We start from the raw sequence: 25,174 nt of genomic DNA, 5'->3' as shown, positions 1-25,174 counted from the left end.
CCGTTGTGCTTCACAGAATTTATTTGAAGCTATTATATATCAAAGCTGCATCATATAATCCTGAGATTTATTCTCACACTTCTAATGACACCATTTCTTTAAATTTCCTTCACCTTTGAATTTGAGTTTACTTTGGCTTATATCATTTCTCTCTGACAAGTAATTCACTAAAATAACGTCATCAATTTTGAATGCACATGTGCATGTGATGCAAAAATTTGATAGTCAACGGATCTTTATACAAATGCTGATTTGTCTCTCCATCAAATATCGAGGCATCAAATTCTGTAGAAATGTGTTAGGTCGATTAAACAACTCGGAATTTCTGCGCCCAACACTGAACAATGAAATGCTTGCAATGGACAAGAAAAGAGGCTGGACCGAAAAAGCTTAGTCTCTTTTACCTTCTGGTGTCGGGTTTTCTCTAGATTTGTAGGCCTTGGTGGCTGTTTAAGTTGTAAGAACGAATCATTGGCGGGCACTGAAGTGATCGGACAAAGTTGCAATAGCAAAGGCACCTGATTCTGTAAATCTTCTATTAAGTCGATGCATAGGTCAATGGTAAGAGCATTTGGCTGGATCTCGTTCGCTCCCCCGCGTGGTATTCAAAGGAGGACACACTAGATCATCAACTGCTGATCAGGCCTCAAACTAATACCTTCGCATAATCCAACTAAATCCCTTTCGCAATTGCTAAAAATGCTTTCTCAGTTAAGGCCTTTTTCTTTTCGCAGCTTGGAGTTAATATTTAATACAAACATGCATTCTAAACTTTAAAGGAAATTAAACTCCATAAATTAAGAATGAGAGCAATGTCGGTTGTGGTTTATTAGCTTCCAGATGAGTGGTTGTGTTGTGGGAGGCCTGAACCCCAAATTTAAATCGGACGCTGGGTAAAGGGATTTCAAGCATCAACCGCTTGTCAAGTTTTCTTTTTTCAAGTTATTGGATAAGTGCAAGGAAACTGTTGTTTCATCAAAGAGAGTGTTTCATAATTATCATTCCAGCATCTAAAAATGCTGAACTTCAGATTTGCACTCAATTTTAATCAATAATGTATGCTAAACAGTTTAAAATTTACGACCGAACAATTCTTACAGTTTCACCCGATGGCTATAGGACTGCCTTGATTTCTCTGGTTTTTTAAGATTTTCTACTTGTTTCTCTCTATTCTTTAAGAGTAAATATTCTTATCATGAAAATTACAAAAGTTACTTCTTGACAAAAATTTGTCAGTGCTTGTGAGTCTACAAGAAACTAAAAATCATTAAGAAGAAGTTTTTCATAATTATTTTTGTCATTAACCGATTACCTAGCACAGCTCCAGTAATCTCTTCCTGCTTTTTGCCAAATCTCTCTGTTTTCCTAAGGTATAATCTAGAATCTCTAGGTTTTGAATAGGTAAGGTTGACAGGTCAAAGATTTTGCATAATCCTGGTGCATAAATTTTTAGCTTTCTTCCGCATTTAGTGGCTACGTTTTTTTGCGAGTTTCGTAACACAAAACCCAAATTTCACCTAAATTAGCACCCCCAGTTGATAAATAAAGCTTTATTTAGCATTTGATGACACGTGATATGAACGGAAGAACCAACCGATCGCGCTATTCTTCGTTGTTATTTAAAAGCTTTAATTTTCTGCTTACCTTTGGGCTTTATCCGACGTTTACGATCTTATGAGTGTCAGACAAAAATACTTTAGCATGTTATGATCTGTTTCTGCTCTTCCATGCTATTTTTAAATTCAAGTTATACAACATCCCTTGTGAATTAAACTCTGATAAAGTTTCATTTTATCAATATCAAATTTTTGATCCAGCAAGGTATGTCTCTCAATTATTTTTGAAAAAGAAAGAACCTAGAGTTTTTGTAGAATGAAGAGTACAGTATATTACTCTGAGTACTTTATATTAAAAATTGTGCAAAATTCTTTGCCTCTAAAAATTTGCACGTTGGAAACTACCTCTTAATTAAAGGCTGACATATGGATTTAGCTAGGGAGCGTGATGATTGCCTCCAGTCACCTTTAACCACCTTCCCTAAAAATTCCAATCTGTTCTCGTCAGAATAACAAAAACTCCTAAAATATTTGCATACTTTTATAAACTGCAGTTGCTTATTTAGCGTTTCTTGTGAAGTGATCTTTAAGGAGGAAGATAAACTAAAGGAAAAAATTATCCTGATTCTCCTCGTTTTTTAATTATTAGGCTGATAGTCACTGACAATACCGGACATACCATCATAAGATAAACATAACATTTTCGCATAAGGCAAGGAGCCACAAGAATCAAACATCTTTCAATGAAACTTCAAAATCTTACATTTATGATATTGATAATTTATATTAGCAGACTCACTTCTCAAGTATTCAGTTTTTCTCAATATTGACTAAATGAGAAATACTCCACCAAGTGCATCGAAGAAGTTATGAACAAGGATACGAGTTTCGTCGAGAACCTGATTGTTATTTGTATCCCTGGTGGGTGATAAACATTGCTGAGGTCTTTCAAGGTGTTCTCTTTTTTGTCTTTCAAATGACACCTCTCTTTTCACTTAGCTTGATACTCTTGAAACAAGCTGTTTATCAAAACAAGGAAGTATGCTCCTGGGGTTTAATTCTATGTTCCGTTGCCATGTGAGTCAATTCATGCACCAGCACATTTCGATGAGCCATGCCTATCTTCCGTAGATGCCCTTTCAAACATAATGCATAACCAAAAAGGCCGCCTCCACATCTACTGTACCAAAAACAATTGGCTTGCACCGCTACACTATAGAGAATTACAGCTTGGGGAACTAGACATTCTGTTAATCTGACGTCATAGTTTGGGAATGTTCTATTTTCGTAAAAAAGTCTTTATCGGAACATGTAAAACATATTTTTGTATTGTTAGCCTCGAGCATTGAGACCAAAGTATAAAATAATAGCAAATGATAAAAATAGCTCATGAATATGAATGGAATCTACGCAAAATATTTTTATAGACACACGACTGGTATCAAATTGAGAGCCTTGTGCCAGGAGTCTGGACAAGCTAAAAATAGCAGCCAATAAGCATCAGTTGTGAGATTTTGCAATAGTATCTCAATAAGAATTTCAAGTAAAATCCGCTCGGTGGAAGAAACGCTTAAAGTATTTCAGAGACCTTCATGTCATAAAATTGATAAAGGATCAAGCAAAGGTAGTTGCTCCGTTGGTTAAATATGATATTCCTTGATATGAATGAAGGTAAACAAGTAATGATTTGAAGATTTGAAGATTGCTTGTTGGCAATAAATCTAAAAATCCAGGCCCTCTTTAGGTAAATTTGTGCCTTGTGTCCAATTCTCCTAACGTTTCTCAGTAGATGCGTCAACTGCAATTTACCATGAGCCCCAGATTTTTCTTAACATTCAAAAGGCATGCTAAGATGGAGAGAGGGATCTAAATTTGGAAGTAACTGACAACCTGGTATTTTTCAAGACCACGGCGAAATTGTTGTTTTTATCTGCTGTAAAAATTTTTTGCAAAAAAATGATAATTTTCAATAGAATTAGGAGGATTGCTTTAGTGAAATTTGCTTAAAAGAGTGCATTTTCCAGGGAACTAGAAGGATCAAAATTCGAAAATTTCCTGCTCCTTCGGCGGCAACCATAGTGCCGCTTCAGGTAGTAACTATATCTTTTGCCCGTCCCGATATAGAGATTTGACAAGATTATTAGGAAAGACTGTTATCATCATACAGAGTTAGATTTACAATATGTATTGCAGATTGTTGTTACAGCAGCTAAAAAATTTCAGGCAATAATTTTTTAATCAGGTAAATTTGTAGTCCACACTATCCCCCCCCCCCCAACAATGCTTGCCTCGCGACGGCCCTGTCCCAGGTTAAGTTCTTCGAAATGTAGTGGAAACGAAAACCTGGGTTGAACTCAGGTTAGCGATCTGAAATGCGCATGCGCTTTTCGAGCTATGCATTAAAAGGCCCCAAGCAAAATTTATCATGCAATGCTCGGGGGATCAGGCCTTTCCATTCGAAGCAACAAATTTTGAAAATGAGTGAAGACCGAGAGGAGTACGCTGCTAGGCAACAACAAAGTCATTAGTCATGACATTGAACGAAATCTGGGCGGACGAACGGATCCTGCAACAGTAAAAGTCTTTTACAAGAAAACGCAGATGCACCGGAAGCACGGGGGCAGCTGCCCCCTGTCCTGACTTTACCGGGGCAGCGGGGGCAGAACTTTTCCCTTGTGAAAATAGCACTGTGTTAATGCGAATGGAATAAATATGTAAAATGTCAAGTTCTTGGGTGAGATAAAACATAAGTGCTGTTAGGAACAAAATGAAAGCAATTAAAACATTGGGTGCATCTGTTATGCCCTTACATGCAATAATGCTATTTCTTTCGGCAACACTCTAAAATGTAGGAAATTACAGTAGAATAAGATGAGTGGAGTAACGGAGGCATCTGGAGTCCTAGGCGAAAACTAAGATAGGGACCCTATTAACGGACTGTAGTATAGAATGTCAAACACTAATGCAATACGTAACACTTATCCACGTTAATTAGAAGAAGCCTCAATTGAAGTAATCTAAAAGCTTTAAAAATGAGATGAACTTTAGCAAAGTCATCAGAATTTATAAGAAAGAAGTTGCCATACCAATAAAGAAGGTAACAAAGATGGAAACCTTTTGATAAATCATGACCTCAACTGAATGCCATAAAGAATGCCTGCCACTTGCCAGAGCTCACAAGTCATTGCAATGGTATAATTCATTTGCACTTTCTTCTGCAACTGCTGAACGTACTTTTAGCACAATGCAGCGTGAAACGACACGACAGCCAACAGCCTACGGGATTTTTTTTTTTGGGGGGGGGGGGGGGATTACATTTAAAGACCTCAAAATGAATAGAGAGCCATTATCAAATGAGAACCAAATAGAAAAGTGTTAGGAAATGGAAGGCTATCTGTCATAAAAGCAAAAATTATAATAAAGAGCTTAAGGCTAAAGCTGAGCATAATATTCGTAATTCAACACGCGAGCTACGTAAAGATAGCTCTCTGAATCATAACAATTTATAGCTATCGTGTAGATAAGTATTGTTTAGATTTTTAGCCAAGATGCATTCTATATGCTGTTAGGCTATTGTAAATAATTATATAACTAACGTAAAACAAAAAGTAAAGAGAAAATAAAAATTACAATTAAAAAAAGGACACTGCCAGCTACTGAATAATGCTGTAGGAGCCTGGCCAAGAAAGTATTTTCAGAAAGAAAAAAAACAAATATCACAACATGTGCCATCATGTGCTATCATTTGTTATCAACTGTACTTATATGTGATCATGTGGTTTTAAAAGTAAATACTTCAAAAAACTAGCTCTAAAAACTCTACGTTCTTTTATCAAAAAACACCGCGAATTGTGTCTCTAGCATTTTAAAAATTCAGTAGATTTAGAGCAGTACTTGGGGTGAGAGAGGGAAAGCTGCTTCACCTGCCATGATTATCCATCTTTTGATGGACTTTGATTAATAGCATTCATATTAGTATAACGCTTTAATTTAATAATAAGATCGCATTTCCCAATAACAGATCTTGCTCTGCGACTTGCTCTGCTGTTTTTCAGCTAAACTCTATAACTCTTTATATCTAAGACGATTAGGAACGAGGGACAGCTGTAGACTAGTTTATTGATTTCGTATCATAGTATATACACAGTGACAATAGTGCAGCACACTTATTACGGGGAAAATCTTTCGGTGCAATTATCCTTCACCCGAAAACATTATTAAATATTCTGTTTGGCAAATAATGCCTACCCTAGGCATTTGATCCTTCAACAAACTGCACTTGTCTAACTTTGGTTGCTTTCAATTCTTTTTAAATTTTCATTTCTTTTTCACACTTGCTTTATAAATTGAAAATCTTGATTTTCAAAAGCTGAATCTTGCCAAACAAAAAGATAGAGAGAAACTTAGCTCACAAATGACGTCATATCGAAGAATGAGCCATTCACTACACTTTCGATCTCGACGAGAAATTAATAGATAATTTCTCGCTTATGTCAGACCATGTTTAAGAAAGCTTTTTTTGAGCTAAAGGGATCATAAACATATCCTAATACTTGAACTACTTAATAGTCAACACTTTTAATTGAAGATTCAGGGAATACTAGAAACAAGACGTCTAATATTAGAAACAAAACCCATCCCCAAAGAGAACAGCCACCTCGGTCTTGCAAATCTAAAATTACAACTAAAACCTGCGATTCTGCTATTGGGCAGCATTTACTAGAAAACCTAGATTGTGCAAAAAACTGTAATGGCGACATGTTTCGGATTATTGGTAAAGCCCGATCGTCGTTCCACCTAGCAGTTTTAGAATCTATCTACATAAGCACGAAAATACCGCTACTGTGTAGACAAAAAGAGTTCGTTTTCACCTTAGGACTCCACTGGTAACATTCTCAATAGGCAAAGCGGCACTGATTGGTCAACCTATACAGTCATGTGCTCGTGTTTCTGATTGGCCTATTTTGATCCACAACTGGGTACATATATTTCTTAGCGTAGAGTTTTCGATCTATGTTCTGACGTTTTAAACTCTGAAGAGTGTCAGACGAAAAGCTTTAGTTTACTAAATGTTTGCTTTTTTCAAAGCCAGAAACAATAGTACTAAAATGTGGAGAATAGATAAGAGTACCATAGCCCCTTTTCAAAAATGCCCCCAAATGTTATTTTTCAACTAGATTAGTGACCTGATTGGGGTTCTTCCAATACTTGTGAACATAAATATCAATGAAAATATTTGTATTTGGCCATATCCGCTTGATTGCCTACAGGAATTTATACAATACACCCAAAACATTCATAAGTCAATCAAATTTGAAGCAAAATAGTCCAAAACAAGTACACACTCTTGTATACAACAATAATTTACAAAAAAGGGGGATTCATCACCTTTGTTGCTAATAATCAGCAGACACCTGTTATTTTGCTGTATTTTCAATATTTGGTACTGCTAAGTATCTGAAGGTAGCTTTTAGGACACTGAATAGCTGTGCTTGTCATGCAGAATCCTGGTCTTCCCCTCGATGTGACCACGTCTCGTGATCCCTATCGATATTCTTGCTGACTCTAGTTTGCAGTCTGCTTTTAACGAATCTTGATGAGTGAACTCTTGCAGTATAATAATACCACTACGGCATAATAATGCGGAGATTGGTTATATTTTCACGGATGCTAGAGGTTGGCTGGCTCGCTCTAAATTCCGAGTTATACATTCTAGTGCAACGGGTCTCAATTAACGACTCGGATGACCACTCGGCCTCTCCACTGCACATAACATAAAGTATCAAACTCAAATGTTATGTTATCCATGCACGATATAAGCACAAAGCATATTATTTTCATAAACAGAATTATTTACAACTGCATATATATACCATATTAATGAGAACGTATACACATGCACATGGATCTACCATTGTTTTATACATAACGCTGCGATAAACTGATTCACCAATATTTTGTTCTTACAGCCCAAACAAAAGAAGGAACTGCTTTGCTTACGTACTTCAGTAGAGCCAACCTAAGCGCGTGGAGAATCAGACAAACGTTTTTTCTTGTCGTCTTATGTCTTGCACACCCTCTTCACTTTCGATAAAGAAAATGTAGGCATTCATATAAAAAATATAAATATCAGTGTATGTCATAAAGTAAAAAAAAACCTCATTTACCATATTCAAATAAGAGGCCATAACCCCTGAGTGGGATAAATCGCGTCCTCATCTAAACATTTGCGAATACGATCTCACCTGCGGAAACTAGCCCACTCAAGTGGACAGACCCTTAGATAGTTTTTAAATGAAATATTGTCAATGTTTTAGCTGCTGTTAGATTAGCAATTAATAATTTTACGTTCACAAGCCACTTTTAATGGTTCTTACTTGCTCCCATGTGGCTTATACATATATAAATTAGGAATCTAATTAAAGCAACAGTTATACCGGTCGGAAATGAATTGCTTGATGCCTTATAGCCAGAGTAGCACACAGTATTGTGTATAGAACAGAATGGTCACACCTATTGTGCATAACTATGATTGTGTAAAATCCCCTTTTATGCAATCAATTTTTCTAAAATTAGTCCCAAAGGCAAATACAATATTTACAGAAAAATACAATTATTCATTATACTTTATTTTTTACTACCAATCGAAACAAAGAAAAATTTTTCCAACAGACAGTATTTCCAATTGGCGAAGATCAAGCATGTTGACAATTGTGATAACTTTTCATACTTAGGATGTGGGCGTACCGAACAAGATTTCAATGAAAACTTCTGACAAACTCAATCTCTATTGTTCATAGGCAAAAGGGATTAGGTATTTTAGTATACTAATGCTGATTTTCCAGTGCGCCCACCCGAATTGCATTAATCCCTCAAAGGCTCCGTCGTCCTGCCCCAGAGCAAGCCGGAATATGGAAAAAGGGAATGATTAGCAATTAACGAATATTTCTGGCACCACACAGAACCAAAAGCCAAGTCGTTCTTTGTTCCAAACCACTTTACATTAAGCAAACAACCATTTCACTCACGAACTGCAGTGCGCTCGAATATCCAAGCGGAAATCGGATTATCTTTGTCAAACTTGAGGAAGTATTCTCGATTTCCCACTTTGACGAAGATAATGAGTTTTATGTCAGAAATCAGTGCGTTCAGGGCCTAAGATCAGGCATGTTGACAATTATGATAAAGTTTCATACTTACTGAATCAAATATTGCTTCAACAAACAGAAATGAAAGATTTAGCAGGTAAATTAGAATCAACTAGCCATAACAGATGAATTATTGAGAGCAGAAGAAAAATAACAGTTGAAGCCGGGTCAACATACTCGATATTTTTTTTCATGGTTATAGAACTCGTGATGAAGCCGAAATTTCGTTCTTTATAAATATTTGTGCAAAATAACTGCTTCAACGCATGGAATAATTTAAATCTTGACAATAAAAGTGTCAGGGGATAAGAGCTTGCTATGTATATTTCATTAGGATTGATTTGAATCTTAGTTGTAAAGTGTAAGGCAATTTAGTGCCTTCGTTGACGTTGATCTACTGTTAGACATTTTGCACTGCACATATAAAATCAAGCCTATCATCAACGCTTGATAAAGGTATGTGTGTCATAGACAATAGCGTCTCTCTGCTTATTGTTATCATAGTTGTTGGTATTTGTCTAAAGCAAACGTAAATGATTCATGGCATGCTGTGAAAAATTCCAAGTTTCTTCCCAAATCTTCGTTTCAATTCAAAGGAAACGCACAGCCAAAATCTTTGCAATGGGAGTTTCACAAAGCACATGGAGCCGGAAAAAACTTGTTATCAAATATCCAACCCTTCAGGTGACGCATGAAAAACATGATTTTCTTCCAGATCATTCAGAGAATTATGCGGCCAACTGCAAATTTTTTATCATAGAGGGAAGATGATAGTTACCTAGTCAATATCTCCCTCCTGGGTTTCCATTTGACGATATAAACCTGGTTTTTAAGTGGATGTATTTGCAATGCAGTGGAATCCTGCTATTACGAACTCTGCAGGGACCAAGATAAATGCTTGCAGTAGCGAAAATTCGTTAACAACTTCCAGTGCATCATAATTGCTGAAGTGCGTTTTGTATTAACAAAAGTTTACTGTCTCAGGTAAAAAAGTTCAGTACCGCAACCCCTCTATCCCAAAATCTTATTGATTGCAGTGTTGAATAACAACATCGTTCTGAAACTAATTAAATCTGAAATTGGATGTAGTATATAATAGTAAAAACTTTAGTGTACTGTAAAAAAACATTTGGCACGCATTGTAGCAAAAAATGGCGAACGAAAGCCGAACATTATGACGTTGCAGTGTCATTGAATGGATTAATCTCCATTGGGTTTTTTTTGGAAAGAGGCAACTTCTAAGCGTTGCATCTTAATGGATAATTTAAATTTTCGACGAAAACAGTTTTATCAGTTTAAAAGCAGCAGAATCTTTTTATTCAATAAAATTGAATAAATGTTTTGACTGGAGAGACCCGTGTGACCTACAAGTAACCAACTTTTAATTGGTAATGCACTTTTTTAACGAGGACTGAGGAGCACACACGTAAAAGGTCAAAACATTTGAGGAACTGCTATAAAAAAATCACTAAAGAACGATTTTGATTATTTTCGTTGCTGCAAACAATCATACTTGTGTGTTATGTAACAAACTAACTGTTTGTTATGTATGTGATATGATGTGTACTTGGAGTTACTTTTAAACTGACATTGCACTCTCAGATGTATATAACTTCTTTATGTTTTATGACTTGTTTTTTTGCCACAATTTAAAGATAAAAAGCGAATTTTTTTCCAATTTTCAAACAATGTCGATGGTTGAAGCCCTCTCTCCTCCATAGAGGCTGTTGTGTAGGAAGTGTGAAAGGGGACAGCAGCTCCACCTTTTGTCACTTCCTATCTTCATATACAACAGCCTCTGTAGGGGAGAGTATTTGAAGCCCCTTGTCGTCTCCACTTTGCTTTTCTTTCAGCAGTTGATCATATCAAAAGCCATATTTTATTTCAAAGTGGAAAGCTTTAGTAAATAGAGCTTGAAATGATATTACGCCTATTTCAATTCAATGAAAAATCAATGAAAAAGAACCATTATTTAAATTGATAGTTTTCTCCTCTATCCTCAAATACAACTGTGGTAAATTTAAACTTACATGTTTCTGTCCCTTGGGTTGTTCTCCACGAAAATGTTAGGAGAGTTTGTGATAATTGATAATTTATTAATCAAAACAAAAATTCTTGAATATGACAAGCCTTCTGACGATATAGCGATGGTATACCTTCGCATCGCATAATAGTGAAAGTTATTTAGAATGAAAAACAAATCCCTGCCCAGCCATAGAAAAGGGTGTATTGCTGATGGTAGTCCTTGCCAAAATTCGTGTGGCTTCAGTTTTGGCAGCCTGAGTACTCATGCACAAATGCATACATATTATTATGAAACTTCTCCAGGTCTGAAATATCTTGAGAGATTTGAGATCTCCAGTAACAACCGACCGATCAACAAAAAATGTCTTGTTTTGCTACAAAAGCAGAGCGATATCTGTTCTAGATCCCGTTTACACTACTGAAAGAAGAACGGAACTCTTTGGTTCCGTTCTTGTTTGGGTAAGATACCTCTTTTTTATCACATCTAAACTATAGCAAAAAGAAACAGGACCAAATTTGAGCCAGTTTACATTTCAGTAAAAAAAGGAAATTTTCACGCGAAGCATGCGCAGTTGTGCGGCAATGACGTCTGATATTTAAGAAAGCCTCGCCCCAACGCTAGATTAAGCCCAGTTTTCAATCTTAACCAAAAAGTTCCGTTCCTAACCGTTTACACTAGAGAAAACAAGCACAATTTGGGAACTGAACCAAAGAGTTTTGCATTTTAGCGAAACCAAAGCCGTTCCCAAACTAGTACGGAACGCAAGGCCTTTCAGGCACGAAACTTTCAGGCGATCATCACTTTCAAGCATGAAACTAAAGAGTTCCGCTCTTTCTTCTGTAGTGTAAACGGGGTTTTTATTGCTATTTTTCTTTGAAGAAAGCAAATATTTTCAAGGCCAGTTGTAATATATATACCTAAATCTTGGCTTTCTGTCTGAAAAATTCGTCTTATTGATCAATTTTATAAAAATCATAGAAGCCAGAGTTTACTTTTTGATCAAATATCTATGATCAATTTCAATGTCATAGGCAACACAAAAATAATGTCCCTTTATAACCTGTTGATGCATAGAAATTGTCCGGTCACTAAAAAGCTTGGATTCTTTTTATTTTGAACCAGCTACTTTAACCGGATCCAGGTTCAATAAAATTTTGTAGCTGAGAGCTTATTCGAATCAACAATATACATTGTTTTACAAAAAAGATGTTATTTATTTAACTGCATGTTCGTCTTGTGCAGGTATACCCATTCTAATTTCAATCAAAAATTTTGAATTTGAAATTTGAGATTCAGCTGATGGTTTTCAAGCTATCAAATAGATAATTCCTGAGCTGATCACCCCAAAACCATACAAAATATGTCGAGGCTGGCATTAATTTTTTATATTTGAAGCAGGTTTCTATTTCACAGGTCATATCTTCAAAAGAACGTATGAATGCTGAGTTATCTTGAGAAAGCTACATTTTAGGAAAATTTTCATCAATCTCTGTGTATTTGCGCACAAATTATTTCTGATTCACCGTATAGACAGAGAATTTCATGTAACCATCTAGCAACCGGCCTAGCCTTTTTGAAGTTGAAATCATACAAGTAAAGTCCACTGATCATTTTAAGCCTTGAAAACATGTTGGCTGCAAAAATATTCACGGTCAGTAAAATATCGACCAGTGAAAAATACAGAACATCAATGCGAACTGACCTATAAGGAAAAATTTATGGCGATTGAAACTTTTCGTTTTATCTAACAATTTGCTTCTCTGAAATTCAATGATAGTGCAGTTGCATAGCAGTGGAATTGTGCATTATACGATACAAGCATGAAATTTGGCACATGTACACAATTCGATATGCTGAATAAGATGAAATGCATATCAAGATTTGAAAATGCCCCCAAAAGCTATCTTTAGACTAAAATACTGTTACCCAGTCCTTTATTGGGTATAGCACTACAATGTTCATATGCACAATTCCACATACGACTGTGAACGAAAAGTTTAAACAGCCATAACTTTTTGCTTATAGGTCAGCTCTTTCCAATGATGTAACCAGAATTGAAGAATTCAAAAGGCGAAACTTGGCTGACTGTACATTTATCAAAGCTTTAATTGATCAGTGGTCTTAACTTTAAGATTTAAGCTTTAAAAATCGGTTAGACAGGTTGCTTGATGGTTATGCAAAATTTCCTGTCTAGTAATGCTTGAATAATATATTGACATTACCATTCTTTACTGTTTAAAAAGTGAGGATGGCTCAGTGTTTTGGGTGGTCGTGGACTACACGCGAATTGACGGTGTTTCGATTCCAGACATGGCCAAAACTTACTCATAGCAAGGAGACTGGTCACATCGAGAGGAAGGACCAGGAAACAGCTCAGTAAGTACACCTTATCAGTGTCCTGAAACAACCTTCGGAAGATAGGCAATAACAACAACAAATGCGAATATAGCAATGCAAAAGATATTCGTTATATTGTTGCCTTGGGTTGGGTCAGGCCAAATGATGGAATCACGAAAACTGTCAAGGAAATTGAACACAATTGTGCAGATGATTTCAGTCTCGATAATTTGATGATAATGCCATAGTTACCAACACGGAAGTTGCCCCTTGAAATGTACTATCTCATAATAATTTTCCCTACCATATTTAGTAGAACTACAACGTCTGCCAAAATATTTTTTCAACAGAATTTCTCCTTTCAATTAGTTTTTTCCCCTTTCAAACAACATGTTATTATTTTCCGTATAAATACGATACTTAGATTGAATGTAGTGGGGACAGACGGAGAATAGGTCTTAGTATTATCTTGTCAGACTTTTTTGGTTCATTAGGTGAATTATAAATTCTTTTCCATTAAACAAAAAGTCAGTTAAAAAGACATTGCTAGATCTTGAAATAAAAGCGTTTTCAAAAAATCAATAAGCCAAAGTAGAAAATCTTCTATAGTGAGACTGTAGAAATTTTGATACCTCTCAACAAAACAAAAGCTACGACAGTCCTGAAAATATCCCAGTGGACAAACAAATTTATCGAATCCAATATTTTACTAGGAGATGACATGTTGATGGAACTTTAAGTATTTGAATCAGGAAGAATTCATATTCAAATTTCTTAGCAGGTCAGCTTGTCTTAAGATTTGGCTATAAGATACAAAAGAAGAAGGCACGTGAAAAGCCATTAAAGCTACTTGAGAGGGGATAATCCACTGGTCTCTAAAAAAAGACTGGATCAAACATTTACAGTTATCAAGTGAAGCTGGCCTAAATTAGGGGCTGTCATTTTCCTAGGACCCAAGAAGCTTTGAATCAACAATGAAATTGAATCAACAGATAAAACGTTCTATTTACAGACCGTATCTTTATACTGCACAGAAATGTTCTTCGGGATAAAACTAGTCTACCAATCTTTTGTTGATACATTTTAAGCAGATTTTTAAAGTTTACCGCAAAAGTTAGGAACATTCGACCAATATATTATAAAGAGACATAATATATTTTAACACTAACTGTAGCGCGGTGGATTTTAAATTGCTAACAAAAATCAGGACGATCTTCCACGTGAATAAGACAAAATTGATAAGCTGGGTTTTCTAGCTATTGTGGAGGTTTAGAAAAATTCGAATACAAATAAGCGCAGGGTGAATTAATTAGGCACTTAAAGTGCATAAGAACCTTTAGGGCTCGAATGATAATTCCATGTTTCAAAAAATGAAAATTGAAAGTATAGCTAGGCAAGTTATTTAACCTTCAGGTCAAATTTCCAACTACTGAAAAGCTTTTGAAAACTTAAAGACCTATTTTCAAAAAGTCAATTTGAAAAGAAAGCCAATGTGCATCTAGTCAATTTGTCGATCAAAATGCCAGCAGAATTGTCCAGATGTTCTGCTTGTAACCGAAAGCGCAGTCACCACACACGATACATGGTCAAGATTTGTTTCATAATTGTTTACGCATTGTTTGCAACCAGTGATAAATACGCATCTTAACAACTTACTCACCGGCAACAAAGTCGAGAAATATCCGCACAGCTTCTTGAACGTCAAGCCAAGAGACACGGGCACGGGTCCTTCCAACGTCGTCAACACACAGAGATCAACACTGAACATAGAGATTGAAAGCTACTGCTAGAAACAAAACAGTGAAAAGCTACTTAAACATGCAATCTGTTCAGAAATGCTTTTGATTGGTGAACAATCTTATGAATATTGATAGCTAACTTGACAGCAATCTTTATAAGTTTTCGCCTATCTTCCAAAAACACGATCGTGATAAAGTCATTTTAGACCTATGCACACAATCAGTTTATTGAATCAACTCGGTGAAAAATTATCACTGTTAGTTTAAAGGACTTCACTTTAGCAAGGAAAGATATTTTGATAGCAGGATATTCAGATCAGTTCGATTTCGTCTTCAAGAACACAGTTGTTTTATTAAAGATTTATTGAAAAGTGTAGACAGAAACACTTCTACTATGACAAATACAGGTTTTTAAAAGCTTACGAAAATAGAACTTCGTATTTCATCAATTTTGCTTGCCCAAAAAGAAAGGTCATAGCGTGTTTTTGGCAATTCGTCAAATAAATCAATTTTTGTATGAAAGCAAAAAAATGCATGATGACACTGGAGATGTCTGTAATTCTTAATCTATGCATTTAGTTCATTAAAGTCAAGTAGCTCTGTGAACGAAAAGAAAGCATATGAGATCGAGAGAGCTTCAAGTCACTTTAAAAATAGTGCAAAGTTTGTTATCAAGATACACACATTTTTTGTGAAAAAATTTAACTTTTGATAGGTGTTAGGATTCTAAATGTTGATGTTCCTTAGCCTGATATTCTTTGTAAAGAATTTTTGTTAATTTGTGCAAGATTTGCAAAAGAAAGCTAAAACCTATCCTTCTACTTAAAATCTACTCGAAGAATCAGAAAATGCAACGTTCAATAAAATACTTGATTAGCCTTTGTCAAACTATTTGCTTTAAAGTCAACCTTTAAACTTTTTGCATCAATGGTCTTGCAAGTATACAAAATTCATTCTTTAATTTCACTAATAATGAGCTCAGATATTCTTAAAAGGAAAGTGTTTTTGATTTACGACTTATAAAAAGATAAATCGAAATATAATCAAAAGAGATTCAAATTTAGTCTGGCCCTTAAAGAAGTTAAACAATTCGTAGGCGTAAAGTCCAGGTCCATTTTCCATTGTCAATTGTAGTAAAATGTATGAAACCGTTATGCTTTAAATCAGTTTATTTTACCGGATACACTCATTTGAAAAAGAAAAAAAATTAAGAACAAATTAAGAAAAAGCTGAGACTGAGGTGCTGTAAAATGTAATTTCTAAGTTATGAAACTCTCTTAAAAAGTTTAATCTCAATTCGAAGAGTTCTTAAACCTTTCGGTAATAACAGATAGCACATTCACTTTGTTGGCAAATAGGGCCTGAACAGTCCCCTAGAGCACAATAGCTAGTGATTCCATTGCATATACCCTAATAATTTAAAACCGAATAAAGAAAAAACCAGCCTGAACTTCATTCAGCAAGCTGTCTACTGTACATGCATGTTTGCTACTTTTGCCGATTGGGAAATTGACTTTTTTCATGAAGATATTGTTTTCCGTAGCAGTAGATAATGTTGCCTGCCTCTTTGCTTTTAACGGAACAAACATAACTTCCATAAAACAACAAATGGCATCTACTTTTTTGCCTGTTTACTCTGTATTCGTAATTAGTTTACCTAGTTTTAGAAATATTTATTTATCTTTGCTTAATGTTCTACGCTTTTATGTATCGGTAATTCTAGGGCGGATCCAGCAAAAAATCTGACTGAGTTCCAGGCCAAGGTTAGGTTCTTTCAGGTAATGCATTGATAAATGTGACAACTGAATTATTCACATTTATGCATTTGGGGGTGGGGGCGGGGGGTCGAAGGGCTGGTAGGTACTACCCACTCACTAAATCTAGATTATAGATTTCTTTCCGACAGAAACCAGTGCCTCTGTGAAAATTTCTGCAACCCCCTCCCTTTCTAAATACGCTCTTGTTTGTCTTGGATGCCACAGCAAAGTTTGCCCTTTTGTTTTACTCGCAATTTTTTGTTTTGCCCACGTAGACACCAGCCTATTCATCAAAATATGGTGTTCCGTCTGAGCATAGGTTTTTCGTGCCGGTGCCAAAGACTGCAATTTAAATTAAAGGTTGTTAATTCTCCTGGAAAATTAACGATACTTCCTGGTTTTATCTCAAACGCTTAATTATCTGCTAAAATGCTGCGAGGGTCGTGAAAATAAGACATCTGCAGTCGCCATTTCGAATTCAAAGTTTTGCAGTTCCACAACAGATCAGAAACAATAGGTAGCCAATCAACTACTGGTTGTTTTACAGCTCTCTTACAAATATGGTATCATTTCCGAGTTCCAGATGTTGTTTTGACTGAGTTCCATCCGTGTTCGAAACAAAAATTTCATTGTTCCAATTCATTGACTTCCGAGGCACAAAACGTTTATTTCCGAGTTCTAGGATTGACTGCTGCTTTCCTCCAAAGCGTCTGAAAAATCGTTTCAAAATCACGACAGAGAAGAAGGAAGGAAAAGGGCGAATGAATTACATCAAACTGGCAATTTTAAGATTTCGAAGAGACTGCGATAAAACTTACAATTTCTCGGTTTTACTTTTTTAGTCTAAATATTACTTATTTCAGGCAACACTATTTTTAGCTATATGTCGAAAAACTGACTGAGTTCTGTGCACCAAGGACCTCACTCTGGATCCGCCCCTGGGTAATGGCGAGGGGCAACTCACTCTTGCAAATAGCGTACGAGATTTTCCTAAAAACAAAAGGATTTCCAGGGATTTTCAGACAAAACAATAGGATTTTCACAAAAAGTGTAGGAGATTTTCTTGAACTGATTTGCCCCTCGGGTAATGGGGTAGTCATTGTCTTTCGCTCGCCATGGTATCGTCCCCGTAGAGCAGTACAGTAATTAGGGTATTATTTTCTAGCATAAAAAAAGATAACTTCCATCCAAGTTTTTGTTTTTCTCTTATTTGAATGGAATTTAAACACTGCTTTTATGAAATTTTGCAACCTATCTTAAAAAGTATAAGTTACTGTCCGTGAAGAAATAATTGAATTGGTGGCATGAGTGAGAGCTGTCTGTGGAATGAGAGCTGTCTCTGATTTCTTATATCGAAGATAATAACGAGACTCAAGAATCGCGCACTCAATATTAAATCCATCGATGATAGACTATTTTCTTAGTTTGTATTCCACAGAAAGACCATAATAAGCAAAGTCAAGAAGATCTTACGAGCTGAATGAGCTGTGATATTTATACTTCTGTCGCGTTTTAGCATGATTTCTAGCTGCCTTTTCGTAGCCACCACGAGCCAAAGTTCGTGGCCTTCATGCTCACCCCAAATGTAAAAGTAACGATGTGAAGACAAAGTTTCTATTTTAGCTTTGTGCCAAAATATATAACTATAATATAACTCTAAAACAATAAAAAAAGAATATTGAAAAATGTTTGACCCGTTTCTTAGGAGATGGCTGAAATATTTTATTTGCAGTATATTTTTGCAGGAGAGGCCTGAAATAACTTAAACTGAATTATGGATGCTAAATTTCATATCCTATTATCTTGTACCTTTCAAAAGACTATCATGCATTTTGATAGATGCTATTAGTCTTATGAAAATTGCTTGTAATATAATGCTTCTTTTGTTCCAAAAATTCTTGTTTTTGAGTTAGGACTTAAACATAATTCTTAATCATTCGTTTTGGATTAGCAATTTAGACAAACGTGGCCTTTTGCTGAGGATACCGGGATCTGCCCCTCCTGTTTGATACAAATGTTTTACTCGTAGTTGACAACCAATCGCATGGAGAATTTTTAGCGCTTGCGCAATAAATGTTATCTTCATGCAAAAATTTTGGGAGATTTCCCGAGAGTTTCACTCGTCATTGCAGAGTGGAAGGCGCAGTAGCCTATCATGTTGCTTTGCTATTAGTTAAGTTATAGTGTCTGATATTATTGGCGGATTGCTGGTAAAGGGTGGACGTAGCGGTTCTCTAAATTGCAAGGAAATGGCTCATATTATATGGACGGGTATCACTGAGCATGCTTATGCATTTATATTTGACAACAGCCTAGTTACGTTGTTACATTAAGTATTACCGAAAGGGTCGTGTACTTGAAGAAAATGCAATGGGATGGCTGTGAGACATTAACCTTTCTACGTACTCCGAGACAAGACACTGTATTTGGTAAGAAATGTGTTATGATAGAATGAAAGAAACTGTAAGCACCATCCATCCATTTTATTTTAAACTCAAGTTGCTATTTACCTTCTTATTCATCCTATCCATCTTATTCATGAACTTTCTAATGCAAAGAAATGACAAAACATGAATCTGTTTCCATCTCCTATAACTGAATGAGACTTTTTCATTTAATTGCCGGCTTGCAATTTCGTGACTTTAAGAAGTTTGAGAAAATGTTTTGAGAAATTGAAAAATTATGTTAACTAAGTATTTTTATTCTTGCTAATACCAAATTGACCATGTGCATCATCTCATAAACAATATGTCATATCATCAGAGAAGAACTATTTATCTTAATTGTTATTATTTCCAACAACTCTCTACCAACTTGATCAATAAAGATATCTTACACTATGATAACTATTAAAAAATGAAGTAAATTTATTAGTAACGCAACACTTTGAAAAAATTGCAGCATCTGTTGTCTCTACTCCACTTTAAAAAGAGTGTTAAACCCTCCAAAACAGCATTGTTACAACTAGAAAAATTATTAAATATGGTATGTAACAGACATAACATAGCAATTTTAAGTAGAAAGAGAATAACAGGAGAAAGATCATGCACAAAAAATAGTCTGGACAGTGATTCTATGATATGACTCTAGTTTCTCTTGTTTTTAGGAATCTCATCTGTCTAGTCCAGATAAGAGCAAACCAAAACAAAACAACATAATTGGTCTTTTAAATAAACCTTTACAAAGTTTACTGTTGAAGATTACAAACAGATAGATCAAATAGATTTGAAAATTTCTACGTTGATTTTGCAAATGATTAGAAAACTAGCAATTCACAGAAGGCCCGAATGAGGTGACAGGAATGACATGGCAGGACCCTTTTCCTGGAACAAAAGGGCTCTTTTCATAAAATCTTATTAACAATATCTCTAAAAAAGATAACACAGAACTTGCCCAATTGCTCGGTGTTGCAATAACAAAAGCAACCATCATCATGTTTTTCCTTTAGAGGCATTTGACATGCATAAGTACAGCGAATCCAAAAATAACTCGATCAGAGCATGCGCGTTTAAAATGAATTTAAAACTTTTCACATGAAACCACTCTAAGGTTTCGCTGATTTGCAGAAAAGGCGGGAAAATGTTCACATGCTTTTCTCTGTGCGCAATCTCGTTTGCCTCAAAGTCTCGTTTTACCTGTGTCGAATGCCTTTAAAGCTAATTGAATAGCGATAGTGCTTAAAGGCTCTTGTGCAACCGGCATGCTTAGCGGCAGTTGTCTTGAAAAAATTGACTGTGCTTTGTATTTTCATGCAGTATGGTATTAGGCCGGTTCTTTGAATAATTTTCACAAAGCGTGACAGTTGCACAAGAGCCTTTAAAAAGCAATTGCAAGTCTCAAAATATATGCAAAAGATGTTTTTCTGCTTCAGAGGAACGTGGGCGTATAGCGCTTCAAAAATTTATTTGTTTGTGGTTATTGTTGACAAAATACAGCTGTTCGAATATCTGTTAATCTTTCATCGTTTAAATTTAGATTGCAACTGGGACTGAGCTTTTTGAGGTCGCAGATTCTAGCTACTGCTTGCTCAGATATTATTGAAAACTTGAGATAAAAAGAAACCTTTGACTTTTGTACCTTTTTCAAATTTTGACACATCAGGTGACAATATGTTTGAGGTGAACCATGCTATCCTTACCAAATTCCTTACAAGACTAAAGTCAAATATGTTACGTATTAGGAGTTTCCTAAATCACGGACATAACAGCAAATAGCAAATTTAGCAAGATTTTCCCAAGAAAATTCGCTAGTGAAATGAGCTCTGTTTAGATAAAAAAGTTTCTAATTGAACCTACCCAGGCTGACAAATAAAGCATCTTTTTACAGCTGACAGAATATGCTTTAAAAGTTTTGTTCTTTTTTCACAAGTTTTGAAGAAACAATTATCAGGGACATACATGCACTTTTTTATTTTTGTAAAAGTTAATGTTTTATACTCCTGTTATATGTTTCTTGCTTGTATGACTCTATTAAAAATGTTCTATATTTTTTACAGGGAGCTGTAATGTCAACAAGATTGCATTAAGGTCAAGATGAGATTAAGCATTAATTAATATGTGGCATGCACGATTTTCTACATTGGAGATTGATGCTCTATAAGCACAGGTAACATATGAACTTATTCCACTAACAATGCCAAAAATGATTCTGCTATGTGCCCTTCTAATATGTTGGTAGTGAATATATGTTCTCTGTCTTAGCTTTACTTATAGTTCTCTTGTGATTTGGTTTTTCAAAATACTAGAAATTGTGATATCGTCTTTTACTTGGTACATTCCACTGCGGCTTTAAGTATAATACTGCAGGGAAAGAAAACGGAAAACAGCAGAACACTTTAATTGTTTCTGTTAACATAAAAGAGCAAGGCTGAAGCAACATCAACATGAGAGTAGAAACAGGTTTTGTTCGGAAAGAAAGAAAGTATTGCATTAAAGTTTAATTTTATTTCTACTTGCAGTGCCGTCGGAATGAAATTCATATTGGGGGGGGGGGGGGGCATTTCTGTCAATCTAAGAGAAGTCACACCTCTTTGCACCTATTCTGACAATCGAAGAACAGTCTAAACTTTCTGCACCTATTTTATCAATAGAAAACACAGTTCAAACTTTCTGCATCTATTCTGTCAATCAAAGCGCAATCATACCCCTTTGCACCTATTCTGACAATCGAAGAACAGTCTAAACTTTCTGCACCTATTTTATCAATAGAAAACACAGTTCAAACTTTCTGCATTTATTCTGTCAATCAAAGCGCAATCATACCCCTTTGCACCTATTCTATTCGAAGAATAATCCCACCTTTCTACACCTAAACTGTCAATCGAAGAACAGTCCAATCTATTTTGCGACAAAGAAACTCTGATGTCTTCATAATCAAACATATTTACTTACCAATTGAGTTAAATTTATGATGCATCAATAGGAGTAGCCATGGTACAAAATTCATGCTTTATCTCTAATTGAGCAAAAGTTGAAGAGCTATTAAGTTATTTTTCAAGACCGTTTATATGTTATGATGTTGCTTAAATTATTGATGCACCCTCTCAAAACTTTTATAAAATTGCGGCTTGTTCACGAGTGTAAGCGTTATTATCTGCTTCCGAAAATCCATTAGCCGCAAGGGATTCTTTCATTTCAATTGAAGTCAAGAAAAACTTTCAATAGAAATATTGAAAATTCAAGTCATGTTTAATCGTTCTACTATACCCCTTTGTGATATTGGCAGGTTTTTAATAGGAAAGTGAACTCTGCTAATTTTCATTTGTTCTAAATTTACATCAATCAAGTCAAAACAAGCTAAAATTAAGGCACAAAGTATTTTCTTTTCGTTTCACAACTCGTTTAGTGCATGTAAGAAAGTGTAACATTTAAAATCAAATTAACCAACAAATAAGTTTCAAAAAAGTCGTTATAAAATGCTTCAGAAAGCTTTCGCTATTTGCCGTTTATGTGCCTAATCAAACACACATAATATGCAGACATTTGTATTTAGAAGATGAGTTTCTCCAGCCGTGTAGACACGGTGCAGACAAAAAGGAAAGAACTTGATGTTTCGAATTCATGTCAGACAAAGACATGAAAGCATAAAATTGTTTGAATAGTTTGACAATAAATTTATCCACTTGGTGTGATGTGAATGGTCCACTTAGCCAAGAAGTTCCTGCAAATCATGGAGCAAGAAAACGAAGATTCAACTTTATGCTGAAATGCTCACTATTGTTGTATAATAGATTATGAATATGGAAGGTTTACTTTATTCTTGGATGCAAAGTTAAGTTATTCTTGGATTAAAAAAATACAATGATTTTTTGATATAATCATAAAATGTGATTGCTAAGCTTGAAATAATCACATTTTTTGAATTGCCAAAACGGGAAGTATTCTTTAAATAAGTACAAATTTAATTCTGCATGACTCATTGCATCGCTTATCAAAACTGTCTGACCTGTCTGGTTTAAACGACTAAATCAACTTAGATATTTTGCACAAAGCCAAAAAGAGAATAGAATTCAAAATACTCAAAACTTTTATATTCTTATCAATTCCTATTGAATTTGTATTTGTATTTGTCTTACCTAGCATCTGAAGGTAGTTTTTAGGATACTGAAAAAGCTTATGCTTATCGAGCAGTGTCCTGTTCCTTTCTCTCAATGTGACCACACCTCGTGATTCCTACGCCTGGAATTACAGATATCTTTCAAAAATAATCTTACTAAAGCCTGGTTTTCATATATCGTAATTCGTCGGCGATGATCCCCGATGCACAGCACTCCCGATGGTCGTGGACCATCCCCGACGGTCGGGGACTTTCCCCGATGGTCGGGGATGATCCCCGATGCGAAAAACAGTATTTGAGCGCCAAAACTACAGTTCCGTAAAAAGTTTGGGAATATGGCTGCTGATAAAGGCCAGCTAGAAACCCAAGGTCAACTTTTGATGCTAATCGCTCTTTTGCGAAAGAAAAAGCGGCTGCTGCAAGGCAAGAAATACAGTAAGGAGAGGTTCTGGGTCAGAAAAATATTTTCTGCTCGCAAACAGTTCGGCCAGTTTGAAACACTTGTGCAGGAATATTGGACTGTTGGACAGCGAATATTTCTTCAGGTAAGCAGAGAGAAAATAGGATCATTTATATGAGCTTAAAGAAAGCAAAATGTTTTGACATATCTTTACTTTTGTGATTCTAAGCATAGAAAATAAAATCAAAAAATAGAATGATGTATTGGATGACATGGGGAAGAGGATACACGTGCCCCCACACCTTTCAGAAAAGGAGATGGGGTGCCAATTTGCATTTCACGTAGGTACCCCATTTCGCCGGCATGCCCCTTACGCAATGCCGCCTACATTCATGGTTACTTTAAAATCTGACTACGTACATTGGAAGCCCTTACACAAATCATTGTCTAAACTCCCGTGGGCCTGAAAATGCCCTGAAAATATTCCTTCCAGCTAAGGGCCTTAGTTTCTTAAACAATGAGCATAAAAATCCAAAGTAAAGATCAAGTTGCCAACTTTTTCATCACTGATTTCTAGGTTTCTGAGAATGAGCCCAGCACGTTTCCAAAATCTTCTACAACTGGTAGCGCCATTCAAAAGCGAAAAAAAAATGTAGAAGTCGAGAAACAATCTCAAAGGAAGAGAGCCTTTGCATTACGCTAAGATATCTGGCAAGTGGCGATTCTCAACAGTCACTGGCTTATAATTTTCGCGTAGGAAAAACAACCGTACACAACATTGTCAAAGAGACGTGTACAGCAATTTGGGAAGCTCTGAATGATGCATACTTGAAGCAGCCTTCAAAACAAGAGGAATGGGAAAAAATTGCTGAAAGTATGTTTCTGGAATGGAATTTTCCGAATTGTATTGGTTCTCTTGATGGCAAACACATTGCTATTAAATGTCCGGGTTACTCAGGCTCAATGTACTACAACTTCAAAGGTTTTTTTAGTATTGTGCTTATGGCAATGTGCGATGCTCGCTACTGCTTCACTATGGTCGATGTTGGAAGCTACGGTAAAGAAAACGATGCATTCCTTTTTCAATAAGTCTGAGATGGGGCAAGCGTTTCTTTCCAATCAAATGAAAATCCCCGCACCTAGCAACCATGCTGGGCATCTCTTACCCTATGTTATTGTGGGTGACGAGGTTTTTGGGCTAAAAACTTGGTTAATGAAGCCATACAGTGGAAAAAATCTCTCAAAAGAAAATGCAATTTTTAATTATAGGCGAAGTCGATGCAGAAGAACAATCGAAAATGCTTTTGGTATCTTAACTGCTCGCTGGCGAATTTTCCGTCGACCAATACGTGCTGCACCAGAGAATGTTGATAACATTGTAAAGGCATGTTTGTGCTCGCATAATTATTTGATACTAACGGGCAAATCGCAATATATACCTAGTGGGTTTGTTGACTCAAAAGATGGGTCTGGGGCAATAATGCCCGGTGACTGGCGTAATGCCGACAAGGCTGCTATTGGGGCTTTTCAGCTTATTGCTACAGGGAGAGCTTTTAACAACAGTTCTTTCACAGCAAACGAAGTTCGTACTGCATTTATCAAATATTTTTATAGCCCAGAAGGTTCTCTCCCCTGGCAAGAACAATTTGTCGCAAG

General features: G+C 35.8%; 1 protein-coding gene across 2 annotated transcripts in view; it reads right to left on the bottom strand.

Moving 5' to 3' along the window:
- LOC135686798 (neuropeptide FF receptor 2) overlaps nucleotides 1-14,861 on the bottom strand; it is a 41,769-nt gene extending 26,908 nt beyond the window's left edge. For both annotated transcript variants that reach the window (XM_065203140.2, XM_065203143.2), the window contains exon 1: nucleotides 14,728-14,861. The gene's annotated coding sequence lies outside the window, so the exon portion shown is untranslated. The remainder of the gene's footprint in view (nucleotides 1-14,727) is intronic.
- Nucleotides 14,862-25,174: the final 10,313 nt, after the last annotated feature.

This window comes from Rhopilema esculentum, chromosome 6 (genome assembly GCF_057945365.1).
Source record: "Rhopilema esculentum isolate cy_ngs chromosome 6, ASM5794536v1, whole genome shotgun sequence".
NCBI classification, from domain to species: domain Eukaryota; kingdom Metazoa; phylum Cnidaria; class Scyphozoa; order Rhizostomeae; family Rhizostomatidae; genus Rhopilema; species Rhopilema esculentum.
This window is presented reverse-complemented; position numbering and strand designations above follow the sequence as displayed.